Here is an 18,698-nt window from a genome sequence, read left to right on the forward strand (position 1 = left end):
TAAAGCCAAAAAGTGAAGCAGTCAAGTGTATTTCTAGCCCAGTGTTTTCCTGGGCTTGTTCAGACTTAGGCTATCAAGAAAACTTCCTAGTCTGTCAATGGGAGACCACTAACCCTGAGGGAAAGAAGGCCACCAGGTATGGGATGAGGGCTGATAAAGTGTAAGAAGTTAGCGTTTGTAAGTGGAGTCATGTTAGCTAGAACTGTGATTTGGATCTTCCAGAAATTATAGCATCTGCCTCTTTGGTTTGGAACAATTAACAGAGCATAGCTAACATGCCTTTTAAATATTGCTGTGTTAGTATATTACCCTGGATGTCTGTCAGAACACATGTGGAATAATTTCCTGAACCAGAACCTGAAAAAGAGCATTTCTAACACTAATTCATAATATATACCAACCTTTGTACTAAATCTTAAGTGGTTCTCTCTCAGCTCTTTTTCTGCTACAGACCCCTGCCACCCTCTTAGCCCACTGGACTCAAAATTTAAGTATCTTCCACTTCAGATTCTGGTCCGTTCTCTACAGATTTCTAAGACAACACATACACACACACACACACACACACACCATAACGATAATAAAATTAAGCTACACTGTTAAGTTTCTAAATGGGAGTCATATTTTCACCCTAAGTGTTTAAGACTTTACTGTCAGTCTGAATATATTTATATCACACTGACTACTCTCAAATGTCCCAAACACTTGCAACTGTTCTGTGTACCCAAGAGCTCTAACAGGTGTCACACCATAAAAATAAGTAAATGCCCATGGTACTTAACCATTCTGCTACAAAGCAGTGTTGTACCATTTATAATAATAGAAAAGTCAGATGTACCTAAGTCAAGAAGCATTAGTTTCTCTGAGAACTGTCAACAAGTAATCCAAATCAGCATGTATTAAAGAGCCAAAACCCAGCAAACAAAGCAAGACAAACCCCACCCAGACACAGTGCTGTCACTAGTAAGCAGGCAGAAAGGTATGCTCTCTAACATCCCAAGATTACCATCCCAAGGGTTTATTTAGATAGGGGCAGACACAGAGAACCAGAGACAAACCACTGCACTGTCCTCACAGTACACTGTTAGGTATTATACTACCCTTCACAGAGAAAGGAAACTCAGGTGTAAATCTCACTGACCTTCCAAAAGCCACTATAAAAAGGGAAAAGAAGCAAACCTAAGAAAGTGAGGGGACACTGGTGTCCTCACCCCAAAGCCACATCCTTGGTACTCCCATTGATGTTTGTAATAAAACAATTCTCAATATCTTGTCAAGCTGAAATAAAATAGCCTATAAAAAATGTGGACATTACTTCAATTAATACTATGTCAGTGTTAGTTTCATGTTCCACAAGAATAACCAGGTATACTTATAACCCAAACAGTCCCTTAATATTGATGATTAACATTCTGTTCAGTGACTCAGCCAATCCTAAATGTAGCTGCTGTCAAGTCTACCAAATTTTATCAGACCTAAAAGTGATAAAAATCAATTCTTAGCCGGGCGGTGGTGGTGCACGCCCTTGATCCCAGCACTTGGGAAGCAGAGGCAGGCGGATTTCTGAGTTCGAGGCCAGCCTGGTCTACAGAGTGAGTTCCAGGACAGCCAGGGCTACTCAAAGAAACCCTGTCTCGAAAAACCCAAAAAAAAAAAAAAAAAAAAAATCAATTCTTGAACGTAAAAATTGATTTATAGTAACCCAATGGACAAATTGTAATGATTATTATAATTAACATACAAAAGAGCTTACTAAATGTTGACTATTAAGAATTTTACACTTAATTACCAATCTAAGAGTTGAGCTCTATCAACAGCAGCATTAAGTGGGGGAAAACAGAGTGGTTAAATGCACTGACCACAGAAACATAGCTTCTGCCCCTGCTTCCAAAAGTACTAAGCCATCTAAATAGAATTATGATAGTAATTATTTTTCTTTGGCCTACATTAGATATAAGAAAAGTCTCAAAAGAAACTAGTGAATGGGGAAAAAGATAGCCGAAGCCCAGAAGCTATACACTCCAGTTTCCTTATTTAGTTTTAAAAAACAAAACAAATAACCCTGGTGCTGGAGAGAGGGGGTGCAGCAGTTAAGAGTATTGGCTACTCTTTCAGAGGACCTGGTTCAATTCCCAGCACCCACATGACAGCTCACAACTGTCTATAACTCCAATGCCAGGGGACTCCACACCCTCACACAAACATATATGCAGGCAAATATCAATGCATATAAAAAACAAAAAAACAAAATAAAAAATCCCAGTGTGTACAAGACCCTATTTGATCCCCAATATTGTAAAAACAATGGCCATTAGTGCACTTATGTAATCTGTGCATTCAAAAGGCTGAGGCAGGAAAGGATTGCTGTTTGAGTTGAGCAGGCTATGTAATAAGTTCTATGCCAGCCTGTACTAAATAAATAGCAAGACTCTAAGAAAAACAGCCACCACTACTCAATAAACTTGGGGAGGGGGATGCATATGCATGCATTGCATGTCCATGGGAGGAGGGCAGATAGAGGTCAAGGGTCATTTCCTACACAACTCTCTACCCAGTTAGGCTATAGTTAGTTGTAAGTTGCTAACTTCTGGCATTCTATCATTTTATATATTAAGAAAATATTTTCCAGTATTCATTATTTACTACTGTAAGGTGACAACTTTAGCTCACTTCAACAAGTACTCTGCCTGTGATGATTGGGGCGATCTAGAATCACCTGGACGGCAGCCTCTGCACATACCTTCTCAGGTTCGCTAAGATACAAGAAACTATAGTAAATCCCACAACAACCTAAGAGAAGGGACAAAGGTCAGGACTCAAAACCCTAAAAGAATGATAAGAAATCCACATAAGACTCCTATGCACCAGGTGTGGTAGCTGGCTCAAACCCCCATTCACAGGAGATTGGGGCTAAGTACTGGGCCACACTAAGTTCAAACAAGCCAGAGCTACTGAGTGAGTCTCTGTCCTGAACACATACCTCTCATATTGTAACACAAATAATAAAATATTTCCAACTTGCATCATTGAAGTATATTTATGATTCAAAAAAACCAAAAACCCAATTAAAAAACAAAAAATTAAAAATGTCGAGAATTATCAAAATGGTAGATAAGCTCTTAAACAGACAAAAGGATGAACCACTCTATTCGTGGCTAAACAATCTCAAGATAATAGAACAAACAGTAAAAGGTCTTTCCTCAACAACCCTAGCTGGTAAACTTCCAAAAGTTCTAATACCATACTCTATTAGTGGGGCTGACAAAGAGAGAGCATAGACAAGGAGCAGACTGGCAGTGTTTTCCAAAAAATTCACATACAGTGGCACAGCAATCCTACTTTTGTGGACCTACCAGCAAGGAGAGGATACAATGCAAAAAATATTACCTGCCTGAAGACCAAAAGAACAGATTCCAGTACATGCATATGTGGTGGTATGAATGAAAATGGCCCCCACAGACTCATAAGGAATGGCATTTTTTGGAGGTGTGATGACCTTAATGGAGAAAGTAGAGGTGGGCTTTGGGGTTTCATAAGCTCAAGCCTGGCCCAGTGTTACTCTCTCTTTCTGCTGCCTAGGGATGCAGATGCAGAACTCCTCAGCTCCTTCTCCAGCACCAAGTCTGCTGCATGCCACCATGCTTCCTTCCATGACAACAATAAACCTCATAACCTGTAAGCCAGCCCCAGTTAAATGGTTTTCTTCATAAGAATGGCTGAGTAGGAGCCAGGCAGGAGAACAGTAGCAGCAGTGCTCTGACTCCTTCAGAGACGGGCTGTAACCTAGAAGGGAAGGTAGCTTTTCACAGTGTTTCACAGCAACAGAAAACACACCAGAAGAGCAAGCACCACAAAAAAATCTTATTACAAAAAAAAAGCAGAAAATTTGTTTTCTAATTATACCTCATTACAAAGGCTTCATTTTGGAAACTGTGAAATTACATTTAAAGAAAAACAGATTAAATTTTAACAAAATGCAATCATTTAAAAGATTCAACGCAAAATGAATCTATATAATAAACAGATCACATTATCACAAAGAAAATCATCTCCAAGTGATCTTAGAAAACAAAGCTTAGGTTTACACTCCAGGTTGAAAAGGATAAGAAATTCCAAGCTAGCCTGGTCTCCTAGGGAAACCTGTCTCAGAAGGCAGCCTTCTGCTGGAGAGGTGGCTCAGGGTTAAAAGCAGTGGCTGCTCTTCCAGAGATCCTGGGTTCTGTTCCCAAAAACTACACAGTGGCTCACAACCATCTACAATGGAATCTGATGTCCTCTTCTGTCATACAGACATGCAGGCAAATAGAGCACATACATAACATTTTCTTTAAAAAAAAAGACAACCTTTCTATTTTGAGATAGATGTCTAGCCAAATTTACAAAACACCAATCTGCATTTAAAGTCAGATTAATAAGATTATTCTTTTATTTATCTAGTCATATTTATTTTTATACTTTCCAATATTATATATTCTTCCCATCCTTTATAGTGATACCTCCAAAAAATGCATTTTGATAGTGCAGTTTTAAAATACTTGGGTAACAATTTCGAGCATAAAAGTAGTCATTGAACATTTAGTGATAACCAATTATCTTGACATTTGAAATATAAGTTGATAACATTCATATTTAATTTTTACTTTCTAAGGTATACCCAAAAAACAGAAAGTGAGAATAGGAAGAGACATTTATGGTACATACAATATTTTTTTACTTCACAATTATAAACCAATGGTTCTTAACCTGTGGGTCAAAACCCCTTCAGGGGTTGTCTTAGTGTTTTATTGCAGTGAAAGAGATACAATGACCAGGACAACTCTTGTAAAGGAAAACATTTAATTGGGATGGTTTACAATTTCAGAGGTTTAATCCATTATCATGACAAGAAGCGTGGCAACATGCAGGCAGACATGGTGATGATGGAGAAGGTTCTGAGTTCTACATCTTGATCTACAGGTAGCAGAAGACTGTGTATCACACTAGGCCTAGCTTGAGCTTAAAAGCTCAAAGTCCACCCCCACAATGGCACACTTTCTCCAACAAGGCCACACTTCCTAATAGTGCTAATCCCTATGGGCCAAGCATTCAAACAAATGAGTCTATGGGGGCCATTCCTATTCAAACCACCTCAGGGGTTGCCTAAAACCACTGGGAAACACAGATATTTACATTATGATTCATTAGAATAACAAAATTAGCTATGAAGTAGCAGCAAAAATAATTTTATGGTGGAGAATCACCACAACATGAAGAACTGTATTAAAGCATTATAAAGTTGAGAACCACTGATACAGACATTTTCAAAGTTATGTACTGAGTCTGTAGTTTGGAGCTTTATGAATAATTAAATTGTAATATAGAGATGAAAAGCTAATTTCACAATTCTAAAAACTAACCCTTCCTGAAACTAACATTAAATTAAAAAAGGAACCACAGCTTAATGAAAAGGAGGTTCCTGTTTTTTAAATGAAGTCACAGAAACGGGAGTATAATAAAAATGTTGGTAGAAAAATATTTTGTTTCTTTTCACTATGTTCGTGTATCTCTGGTATGCAATGTATTTCTTGAATAAATAGTTTCTGAGTAAATGAGTGGATGGGGACTTTTTGTTTTGTTTTGTTTTGTTTTTAAGTCAACCTGTAGAGGTAAACTGGACAAGCAACCCCAACCCTACACCTTATATACCTTTCTCATATGGAACCAAAGGAACCAAAGCTGTAAAAAAAGATACTGTCAAAATCTAGGTCAGAAAAAGTATGAGTGAAGCTCTCCAAGACTGGCTCCTTTCAGAAGTACTCAGCCACCAAAAGACACAGAACACAGCTTTGAAGAAACAAAGACTGCAACTTACTGAATCATCAAATACATACAAACCCACAAGTTCATGGTAACACTAAAGACAAACAGAAAAGGCAAAAATCAAGATTGGTAATAAAGTAAAACCATGCATCTTCCTTCTGTACAGGTCAGACCACAGCTTGTCAGACTGTGGGTGTGACCTCATGTGGGCTCGGACTGAATGTGGGGGACACAGAAGGAAAACCTGGCCACGGCTATTCTGTTTTGTTTGGACAAAAACTCCTGATATGTAGCCCTGGCTAGTCTGGAACTTGCCATATAGAGCAGGCTAGCAGGTTTGTACTGTGCGCATTTAAAAGAATTTTCCCCCATAGGCAAAAAGGAGTGGTAAATGGAAAAACTAAGCAGTTGTGGCTTGGATGATAGGGAAATCCATGTCTATTTGCAAAGAATTCCAACCAAGAAATAAAAAATGATAGAATCAGAAAAGCCTGATTTTGTGAGCCCAAAGTGATCTGACAAAGAGCCTATAGATAACATCATCAGATGAAGGCTAGGAAAGAACCTGACACAGCATGTGATAGATGCAAAATGCTCAGCTCTGCTTAAGAAATGTGCCACATGACTAAGCCTGAATCCACAGAGCCTTTAAAGCTTTGACACCAACAAAACCACCTTCACTCTGCAAACAGCAAAGGAAATCCATAAGTGGGACAGTCTATAGGAAAACTATCCTGATGTTCTCAAAAAGTCTATGACTAAAAGGCAATCAAGGCTAATTCTGAAAATTCTAATCTGGAGATCAGTTTTACCCGTTTGAAAATTTTTAACATTTAAAAAGTAAAATAGTTATTTCAAGTGGTGGTGCATGCTTTTAATCCCAGCACTGAGGAGGCATAGGCGGGTGGATTTCTTTGAGTTTAAGGTCATCAGCCTGCTCTACACAGTAGAGTTCCAGAACATCCAGGACTATGTAGAGAGTGTAGAGAAACCCTGTATCCACAAAAAAAAGAAGAAAAAAAAGAAAAGAAAAAAGAAAGAAAAGAGAAGAAGGAAGAGAGGGAGAAAAGGAAGAAGGGAGAGATGGACAGGATGTGAGAGAAAGAATGTGAGAGTAGGGTTGATGAGTGGCTAAGTAAGTGAAGGCCTGACTACCTGAGTTTTGATCCCAGGGCTCCTCCCCACAGTAGAAGAGTCAGAGTCACATACATGCTATAGTACATATGGCCCCACAAACACATGTAAATGGAAATAAATGAATAAATCCTAGTTAAAAGTTGATTTAGCCAGAAACGGTGTTATATGAAAGTCACCTGCACTTAGATGACAGCCTGGAGTATCAGGAGGTCAGGAACAACCAGAGTTACAACAGTGCAATTCTATGTAAGTACTCTGTGTTCCTCAGCTGCAGAGCAGAAGGAAACTGCCGCACACTCTATCATGAGGTCTGGTGTTTACTAAGGATTAAGCCATCTGTCACAAACTGAGGCACTTGTTATCATTTTCTGTCTATAAATTCTTAAGTGAACAAGTAGTTGGAAAGGATATATGTGTATATATAAATCCTATTTGCAACAAAATAAAGTCTAAAAAACGGAAATTAAGATTCACAAAAAAAAAAAAAAAACTCTACAGGTTCAAATCATCCAAGCTATTTAACTGATTCTACCTACATTAACATATATAAAAACATGAAATGTCTTCCTGTTCAAATAACCATGTGTCTGAACTCAGCTCTGCTTCCTAATATCCTAAAGAAAACCCAAGCAGAGAAAACATTAACTAAGTTTCATAACTTTCGTTGTGTATATAAGCAGAACGTTTCTAAATTTCAATAAATGTAACACTCCATACAAATTATATGTACTAAAGTTGGTAAACTATCATTCACCCATGTTTGTACTAATTTTCCCATCAATACAAAATAACTTTTTAAACTATGGCAAGTTAATCAAAGAATTCTCTAATCAAAATGTTCCCACCTACATCTTTACCACACACTAAGATTGAAATCATAGCACTCGATTTATTTCAATTTTCAAAAATCTTAGAGCTACCTCTCTGAATTTAACAGTATCTTCAAAACTCTACCCTTTTCACTATAATTAATCAGCAGATATTTTTTAAATATTTGTTTAATTTCTTTTTATTGACAGTAAGTTTTTCATGTAATATATTCTGGTCACAGTTTTAAATTTGAGCAGTTTTTTCAGTACTCTTATACTGTCTTTCATAACTGACTCAAGACAGGTATGTGTGGTTGAGAAATCGGGAAAAGGTAGAAAGAGCAAACAAGAAACAGTAATTTTTGCATAGTCTCTAGGCCATAAACATTACTGCTTTCTAGTGGGGAATATAAACAACAGAAAGCCTCAGTGCTTTGCTCAAGTGTCAAAGAATTCTCCTTGCCATATTAGCAGCAATCCTGAACTACAGTTGGTACCTGGTACCTACCACTAAGCACTTCCTCCTGCCTATCTTCTAGTTTCACAGTTTGCATCACCAAATGACCACAGCACACTGGAGTGTCACTTGGTACCAGGCATAGAGAAAACAAGAAGGTAAGCTGCATAAATCAGCTGAGCCATTTTAGGAAGAAGGTCCCGTTTGTTTCAGAGTTTCTAACTATGATTATTTACAAAAATAACAGAGCAAAGTGAGACAAAAGCAAATAACTCATTTTTAAAATGAATTTTCTTGACATAATTCACAAAATCAGAACTACTTTGAACAGAATCATCACTGAACTGGATTCTCAGTCAGTGACAGGGAAATGCTGCACAAGGGCTACAGGTTCAACCAGACTTCCACAGTTAAACGGACACACCAAGCTAGTGCACACTTGCACAAACCAAGAAAAAGAAAAGTAGGTTTTGGAACACAGTCTTTAGGAGTGGCATGTACCACTGGGATGCACTGAAGACAGGGACAGAGACATATACCAAGTGTTGTCATTATGCAAAAATACCACAATCAGTGATTCTGCATACATAAAGCTGTATTAATACCTAATTTAATGATGCATTTTTAAAGTTATCACATTTTTGAGTGTGTGTGCACACACACGTGCACCCTCAAGCATATGTGTGTGTATGCAGGAAAAGTGTATACTTAGTGCCAATGTGGAGATCAGAGGACAACTTGCAGAATTCAGTTCTCTCCTTCCATATGAATTTTAGGACTTTAGGACTACACTCAAGTTGTTAGGCTTACAGCAAGCACCTTTTCCCAACTCATGTTTATGTCAGCCCTTTAAGGATACTTTCACAAAAGATAGTATAATTTCTAGATGTAACTACACACAACATAAATGAACAAGCTTTCTTCACTTTAAATTATGGGATGCAGAGTCAACCTAAAACATACAACCCCAAACCTAAGTATCTTACTGAAGCTGCCCCTCCCCAACAAATGACATGGACTACAGTTAAACACAGTTGTGAATCTCCATCCTGGGAAAAGCAAGATGTTTTGCTACAAAAAAAGCAAGCAAAGAGGACAAGAGAGAGGAAAATATAGAAAACAATATTAGAATGAAATTGGGAATAAATACATTCAAACAAAAAAGCATATAAACATCAAAGTCTAACAAATCTAACTTGGTTTTCTGAGTTTGTTTTGGGTTTTTTGTTTGTTTTGGGTTTTTTTGTTGTTGTTGTTTCTAAGACAGGGTTTCTGAGTGTAGCTTTGACTATCCTGGGACTTGCTCTGCAGACCAGGCTGGCCTCAACCCACAGAGATACAACTGCCTGCTTCTGCCTCCTGAATGTTGGTGTATACAACTATAATTGGCTCAAATCTAAAAAATGTTAAAGCTACATTAAAAGTTTTGGAAGTAAAGAAGAAGAATAACATATCTGCAGAATACATTATGTACAAAAGATTTTATATTCACCTATGTGAGGAATTCCTACAAATCAATTCTAAATCAAATTTTAGAAGACAAACAGCTCATAAAAAGAAAATAAAATGACTACAAATACAGGAAAGCTGGAACTTCACTGATACCAGGGTTGTGTACATTTAAAACATAACCGATTTCAAAAGTTTCAGACAATTAAAATCTTTGAAAAGACTGACTATTCTGGAACTCTCGGAGTAGAGCCATGAGTCTATCAGGAGAGCTGAAAAGATACTTAGGACTAACGCTCTCTAAATATTCCCAGTATTTATTACCAAAGAATAGACAGTAAAGAACTGGACGCTACCTGTGAGGCAGGAACAACAGAATTCTTGGAGCTGGGAGTAAAGTTCACTCTTTAAAGTCACTTTAAGCATCCTAAATATCAAGTAATACAGTGTAGTGAGACTTGTGGGGGTTTTTTTGTTTTTTGTTTTCCCCTGGTTTCTCGAATTAGGGTTTCTCTGTATAGCTCTGGCTGTCCTGGAACTCACTCTGTAGACCAGGCTGACCTCGAACTCAGAAATCCACCTGCCTCTGCCTCCCAAGTGCTGGGATTAAAGGTATATGCCACCACCGCCTGGCTGTTTCTTTAAACACAGAAATGTTATTGAAATATATTTTTGTTTAAATCCCAGGTGTGAGATATGGGGCAGCTTCAGAGAGTCCACAGCAGCAAACTATGATTTGCATCATTCCCTGGCAGGGGTATGATTTTGTCAGCTGCAGAGAGTTTCTGCAAGTGTATGACTTTGGAATTCTGGGGACACAATACCAGACTGCTGCTGTCTGTTTGCTTCACTGATATTTAATTCACAAAGTCTGATAAGTGTGTAGTTTCTGGAACATGGGGAATTAAACACCCATCACTATAATCAGTTGAGAGGATATAAAAATGCTAGAGCCCTGAGAGGGGCGGCAGCTGCTGCTCTCCCTGCTAACTACTGTTTGGGAAGATCAAACTTGCCCCAAGGAACTCAAAACCCCTAACTAGCAAGAAGTAGTCTAATCAGACTGACAGTCCCTTTCCCCTCTAACCATCTTTCTCTCCTGTGTAGTGTTGGGGGTTGGAAGGTATAATGGTGGAGCAGGGTGATAGAAAAAGGAGCCCAAAAAGTCGCCAAAACTCTGGCTGTAATACAGGAGTGCCAATCTGTAATAAATTTCTTTCATTTATTCTTTGACAATATCATACATGTATATAACTACTGATCCATCCCAACTCCCCTTTCTACTACACACACACACACACACACACACACACACACACACCACATCCCCTCACTCCTTTACGTTCTCTCTCCTTTTTTTTTTTTTTGGTAGCCCACTGTACTGGCTGGTTTTGTGTGTCAACTTGACACAGGCTGGAGTTATCACAGAAGGGAGCTTCAGTTGAGGAAATGCCTCCATGAGATCCAGCTGTGGGGCATTTTCTCAATTAGTGATCAAGAGGGTAGGGCCCCTTGTGGATGGTGCCATCCCTGGGCTGGAGGTCTTGGTCTCTATAAGAGAGCAGGCTGAGCAAGCCAGGGGAAGCAAGCCAGTAAGGAACATCCCTCCATGGCCTCTGCATCAGCTCCTGCTTCCTGACCTGCTTGAGTTCCAGTCCTGACTTCCTTTGGTGATAAACAGCCATGTGGAAGTAAGCTGAATAAACCCTTTCCTCCCCAACTTGCTTCTTGGTCATGATGTTGTGCAAGAATAGAAACCCTGACTAAGACACCCACTGAGTCAGCGAACGCTGCCTGTTGGAATAGTGACAACAGATAATGGCCTGATTGTATGCAGGTAACTATAGCTGCAATAAGTACAATGGTCATGTCACATCCAGAAGACAGTATCTCTAAGCACTTCTCCTGTCCTCTCTCTGGCTCTTACATGAAAGACTGCAAAAAGAGGAAATGTTCTCCTTTTTTTATTTCCTAAACCATAAAGAAGGCAGGTGCATCTCTGAACTCAAGGGTAGTCTAGTCTACATAGCAAGTTCCAAGACAACCATAGCTACACAGAGAAACTCTCTGGAAAGAAAGAAGGAGAAAAGCGGGGAAGGAGGGAGGGAGGAAGGAGAAGGAAGGGAAGAAGAAAGGGAGGAAAGAAAGAAGAGAAAGAGAAAGGCAGGGGAGAAAGAAGCAAAGAAGCAGGCAGTTCCACATATTACAATAATTCTTAAAGAACACTGCAAGTTAGTAACTAGAGAGTACTCAAGAGACATTAAACCTGAAGACAGAATACTTTTATTCAATGTTAAATCACCAGCAACACATGTTCCCCTTACCTCTGGGCACGGGGAACACAAAATAATTCCTGCTCTTATGTAGTTTAAGAATGTAGCAGGAAGCACGCATAAGGACCAGTAGGGATGGACTCAAGTCCAAGGGAGTAGGAGGAAGGCTGCACGGTCACATTAGGGAGCTGAAGCCTCACCACAGGGAAACAGCACCCAAGCCAGCACCCGAGCCAGGGAAGCAGTGCAGACACACAGGCAAATCCAGCTGACACGTGAGAGAAGCAGCAAGGAAAACTGTACATAGAACAGAATGAGAAGGGGGAGAACCCTTTTGACCTCCTGAGAGACATAGCTTAGAAGCTTTACAAGTGAGGCACTCTATGGGGAATATAAAAATCTTAAGAGTTTGGCAGGAAAAGTACATGATTTAAGGTCTGAAGTATGTATCTTGATTTAAAAAAAATTAATGCAGCAGAAATATAAGATACAATATAACACAACAGCATACAAAATAAGACTTGAACAGTCAGCCGGGCAAGTGGTAAGAAGTAGTTTTAAAAGGCAGCGGTGCTGACCATGCTGACAGGTTAGGCATGAGGTGCAAGGTGTTGGGTAAAAGTCAGGCACCTGCAGGAGGAGCAGATAGCACTAATGAGTCAGACTAATCCACAAGCCCTGGATTGCATCTAGAGATGTCCAGGGAGCAATAATTAAGGGGATGAAGCTCAAGCTCAGAAATATAAATTCAGAACATACTAGCCCAAAAACCATGAGGATGAAAGATTTCCCTAAGGAGTAAATGTAAAGAAACAGACAGATTAAACCCAGGTATTTTCCCTATTTGTCCAGAACAAGAAACCAGTCACGGGTGCTGTCTTAAGAGTTTCTATTGTTTCTCTGAAACACCACGACCAAAGGCAAATTGTGAAGGAAAGGGTTGATCACTTCCACATCACTGTTTATTATCAAAGGAAGGTGGGACAGGAACTCACAAAGGGCAAAAACCTAGAGGCAGGAGCTGATGCAGACACAACCAAGGGGTGACGTTTACTGGCTTCCTTCACATGGCTTGCTCAGCCTGCTTTCTTATAGAAACCAGGACCACCTCTTCCTAGGGGTGATACCATTCACAATGGGCTGGACCCTCCTCACTGATCACTAATTGAGAAAATGTCTTACAGCAGGATCTCATGGAAGTATTTCCTCAACTGAGGCTCCTTCATCTCTGATGATTCTAGCTTGTGTCAAGGTAACACACAAAACCACCCTACAGATGTCAGAAGAAAGTGCCATGGATGACAAACTAAGTACTTAGGAATAAGATAACAAACAGAACAAGACAAGAATGATAGCCTTGACCAGGATGGCTTACAGGGAAATGTTCAGAAATGTATCATCTATCCTGAAAATGAACCAGTTTAAACTGAGAGCAGAGCACACATTTCACCATCTTTTATATATTCACAGGAAATAGATAATAGAATATAATCACTATCTTCACAAAATGCAACTGTTTGCCAGAATATGCTAATCAATGTCAGCTTTGTAAGATCTTGAGCTTTAAGAATCTTATAATGCATAATTCCTCTGAAAATGGCTCTTACTAGACACCCAATATTTGGCCACTTCCCCATTCCTATAAAGGATTCTGAAAGTACACTAGAAAACAGTGCTTTCTTGTTTTTTTAATGTGAAGTATCTTTTATCAACCTACTAATTTGCATTTTTTATTGGTGAGAGCACAGAGGTCCTAGTGCTCACAGATAAGCTCTAAGGAAACCAGGAACATTAACTACGCAGGGCTGTGTCTTCAAAGAAAGAGATGCTTAACCTGTTTTCTGCCCAGAAGGCTTGGAGGTGGCTAAGAGCCTAAGTGACCTCTGCACTGCCTGTAGGGCCTTGGCCACACCTGCCTCCCTCAGGCTCCTCCAGAGTCTTACTAACAGGACCTAAGGTAGTTAGTAGCCTAGAGATTTTTCTATCTGTATGACAGAGACCACACCAGATCCTTCCTGAGGCTCTCAAGATGACACAAGTAGTCTATCTATAGAACCCATCTTCACGGAAAAAGCAATGTGTACTTTGATAAGTTTCAATGTAATTATGCCTTAAGCTTTACTGTGCACACAGGACTGTGTTACACCAGGAAACTTATCCCAAACTTTACTGTACCTAAATGCACCTAAAATAAACTGGCCAGTGTCAGACTTTTTTTTTTAACCAACACCAGTTACTGAGTCATGCTGAACATATCCTCTTCCTGTATCACAAGGACCAACACTTTACCATGTTTGTGGAAATAAACTGAAAAATCAAAGCTACTCTATCATTAGATATACATATGTATGCCAAAACAAATAAAAAGCTAATTAATAGTTTTAAGAAATCAAATAAACATGTACATATATAACGTGTAACATACACTCGACATATAATGTGGTGGGCTATGCCACCTAAGTTGGTAGTAGCATCATGTATACAATGTTCACAAGACAAATTATAACAACATACTTCTTAAAACCCACACATTAAGTGATGTGTGACAATATTTAATTACCAGTAAGTGATTTCTAATCACTAATTGATCAATTAGCTAATTTCTATAACAATCACTGCTTATTTATAAACCTTTGTAGTGTATGCTTTCATTCTGAGGAAATTTTTAAGTTCACTTATTACACGTACACACAGGGTATAAAAGAAAAGTATGTGTGTACATATATATAATATGTTCACTTTTTTAAACTACTGTACACAAAGGAACAAATCATTAAAGTATAAAAAAATGTTGTATTTCTTTTTTGTTACATAGAAAACAGGAACTTAAAATCGAAGGCATCAAAATCTGTCAACATTTAAGGATCTCAAACCAACGTTCTTCTAATGTTAACAACACAGTGGTACAGTATCTTAGTTAGGGTTTCTATTGCTGTGATAAAACATCATGACCGAAATCAATCTGGGAAGCAAAGGGTTTATTTCAGCTTACAGTTCCACATCATAATACATTACCAAAGGAAGTGAAGGCACTCAAGCCATGGAGGGTGCTGATTACTGGTATACTCTTCCTGGTGTACTCAGCTTGCCTTCTTAGAGTACCCAGGACCACCTGCCCTGCTCAAAACATCAAGAAAATGCCTCACAAGCTTGCCCACAGACCATCTGGTAGGGGCATTTTTTCAATGGAGCTACCTTCCTCACAAATGACTCATGCTTGTGTCAAGCTGACATAGTAGCAACTGGCACATACAGCTAAAAGGTGAGAGCCTGACTTAGGAGGACGGGCAAAATGGCTCAGCAGGTAAAGGTGCTTGCTGCCAAGACTGACCACATCATTTTGATCACTGGGACCCATATTGTAAGAAACAATGTGCATAAGTTTCCCCTTAGTGCAGCACACACACACACACACAGAGATAACATTTTTAATGCAATGAGAGAGAGAGAGAGAGAGAGAGAGAGAGAGAGAGAGAGAGAGTAGGAGGGGGGAGAGGGAGGGGGAGGGGGAGGGTAAGCCTACCCAAGCCCAAACTCTGAAAAATGTGGTATTTGTTAGATTTTTTTTTAAAGGTACAAGCTATCAATTACAGCTCCAGCTAAGATACTGATATTGGGAACATTAAGTGTTACTTACCTTAGTCTTTCCAGTACCATTTCAAGTACCCTAAATATAAGGGGAACATTTCACTGAGTGTCAAACACCAAAATTACTAAGAAGGAAAAAGCATTTTTAAACACAGGGTAAGTAGTCAACATTTGAGCCAGATGTAGTGTTGCACACCTTTGATCCCAGCACTCAGGAAACAGAGGCAGGCAGATCTCTGGTGAGTTTGAGGTTAGTCTGATCTACAGAGAGTCCCAAGACAAGTCCCAGAGCTATACAATGAGGCACTCTCTCAGACAGACAGAGACAGAGACAGGGAGAGGAAACAGAAACAGAAAGCTCAATGTTCTTCTAAGAAGAATTTTCAATTATAATAACTATCCTGACAGAAACAAGCATTTCACCTAGAAAGCAATGCAGGTGAAAAGATGCTCAACCTCAACAATGGACAAGAAACTAAAACTCTGAAAACAATATCCATTCTGCCTGGCAACTTCAGGACAGCTGAGAAAGGGAGACTTCTAATTTTACTCTAAGGATTTGAATTAAAAATAATGAACTAATTTTATTCCACAAAACTCATTAAATACAAGTTTTTCATATCACTTGTTATAAGACTTATGTTTACTATCTCCTGGAAAAAGGCCTACATTATCCTTCAGTAGCCACTATTGCAACATTTTTCTCAAGTTGGTAAGAGAGTAAAATCTTAACAGATCAGGTAAAGCAGGAGGCTTCCCCAGAGCAAATCTGTATTTTTCATGACATGCTACCAAGTCACTAATCTCTACACAAGCTCCATGCTTTTCATACATTTTTGGCTCTAATGTAAGTTACCCACTGTCTAAATCTTTAAGACAAGTAATAAGGGTCCGATTTCTGAAGCACTAAATAAAAGGCCTTTGTTTACTGCAGCTTGTGTATGACCCAACTCCCTAAAGCTCACACTCTATAGTTATAGATGTATGTTCTTTTGCGCTTTCTGTTGCTGTGATGACATATTCCAACCAAAAGCAAATAGGGGAAGAAATGGTTTATTTCAGCTTATACTTCCATGCCACAGTTCATCACTGAGGGAAGTCAAAGCAGGAACTAAGGCAGAGACTAAGAAGAAATTCTGTTTATTTGCTCCTTTGCCTTGCTCAACCTGCACTCTCATACAATCCCAAACCCAAGATCAGCACCAACCAGTGGGCTGGCCCCTCCTACATCAATCAATCAAGACTTGCCTACAGGCCAATCTCCCCCCACCCCTTGGATATTTTCTTTATTTACATTTCAAATGATTTCCCCTTTCCAGGTCTCCCCTTCAGAAACCTCCTATTCCATGCCCCCTCCCCCCTCTGCCTCTACAGGCCAATCTTATGGAGGCATTTTCTTAATCGAGGCTCTTTCTTCCCAGAAGACCCCTAGCTTGCATTAAGATGACAGGAAACTGTCATAGTGTGTATAACAAATACCCCTGCTCTCAAGTCTCAGAAAGGTACAATGCAGGAACCTGTCTTCAAAGTGTTAGGGTTTAGTATAACCCCAACCCCATGGATGTGTGACATGTTTGGACACTAATATTTCATTCTTTAATCTTGAGAATAAATGTCTGTCTTATACTTTGTACCTTAGGAAGCAATACTGCCACGTCTTTGGCTTACTAGATTTCCCCCTGCACTTCTATATTACTCAGAAGGTCAGAGATTGCTAAAGGGATAGAGTCTGGGATACTGAGGCAGGACAAGTCCTAAGAGTTCATGTTACATGTGAGTGTACGATGATTAGAAGCAAAAAGGTTGATAAAGTTTATAGTAAGTTACGATACTGGCCATACATTTTTCACACTGGCCAATGTGTGCTGGAATACAATAGTACTACGACTCTTCTAGTCTTGCTCACCATGTGCACTTCATCCCACTGTCCAGTGGAGTTAGTTCGCTTCCCTTTCTCCTCTACACTACAACATGCTAAATTTTTCTCCATGGCTGTCCACCAAAATCAAACAGTTTTGATTTATTTTTGTTTTACTGATCACAAAAATCTCCTATTCCAGAATTTTACCAGATAACCCTCTGGCTGATCCTGGGATGCCAACATAACTGTAAATTCCCAGGTAAGTATAAGCAAAGTCAACCTGTAAACATCAAATGTGCACTACATCAGCTACCATCAGTATCACATACCCACTCCATGTCAGGAAAATAGGTAACTATATAGTTTTTAATAAAGAAATGAACAAAGTGTAATAAGGACATTGCCAGGAAGTAAGAAAGCCCACCAAGGGCACAGGAAAGAATTTCTAGAAAGAGACTAGTGCCAAGGTAGGGGGTGGGGGGGAGAGAAGGAGAAGAAGGAAGAAAGTAAGGAAGAAGGGGAGAGAGAGGGAGAAAGGAAAAGGGGGAAGAGGAGTGAGGAAGGAAGAGGGGAGAAGGAGGGGAAGAATGAAGAAGGGGAGGAAGAGAAAAAGGTAGTAATCAAAGTCTTTTGTGTGCACCACAATGGACAACAGGTTTTGGCGATTAGAAATTAGAGGGTCGCAGGGCAGTGGTGGTACACGCCTTTGGTCCCAGCACTTGGGAAGCAGAGGCAAGTGGATTTCTGAGTTCGAGACCAGCCTGGTCTACACAGAGAAATCCTGTCTCGAAAAACCAAACCAAACAAAAAGAGAGAGAGAGAGAGAGAGAGAGAGAGAGAGAGAGAGAGAGAGAGAGAGAGAGAGAGAGAGAGAAAAGAAACTGGAGGGTCTCAAGAAAAGCAACATTAGCTTGACCTCAGTGCACTTGATCTCTACAACTGGGAGGCAGAGGCAGACAGACTCTGTGAGTTCCTGGTCTACAGAGCAAGTTCCAAGACAACCTCACTACACAAAGAAACCCTGCCTTGAAAATCCAAAAGAAAGTAAAAGGAAAGGCAACCCTGAGATAAGCTGAAAGCAAGAAAGCAAAGGTGAAATGAGTCAGAAACACAAAGGGAGACTTCTTCAAAGGTTAGGGTAGAAATAGATATTGTAGTGGTGGTGGGATTCAGCAAAAACAAAAACAAACAAAACAGAACAAAAGCTTTTTTAGATAAAAAAACAATAACAAAATACAGCCAGGTAAGGTAAGCTTGTAATGCTACAAATTCAAACAGAGACAGGAGGATCAGGAGTTTCATCCTTGACTAAGTAATAAAACCTA

General features: G+C 39.4%; 1 protein-coding gene across 18 annotated transcripts in view; it reads right to left on the reverse strand.

Annotated features, from left to right (window-relative positions):
* The window catches only part of Afdn (afadin, adherens junction formation factor), a 142,327-nt gene that overhangs the window by 100,364 nt on the left and 23,265 nt on the right, over positions 1-18,698 (reverse strand). The window lies entirely within an intron of this gene.

The sequence above is a fragment of the Mastomys coucha genome, unplaced genomic scaffold (genome assembly GCF_008632895.1).
Source record: "Mastomys coucha isolate ucsf_1 unplaced genomic scaffold, UCSF_Mcou_1 pScaffold5, whole genome shotgun sequence".
Taxonomy (NCBI): domain Eukaryota; kingdom Metazoa; phylum Chordata; class Mammalia; order Rodentia; family Muridae; genus Mastomys; species Mastomys coucha.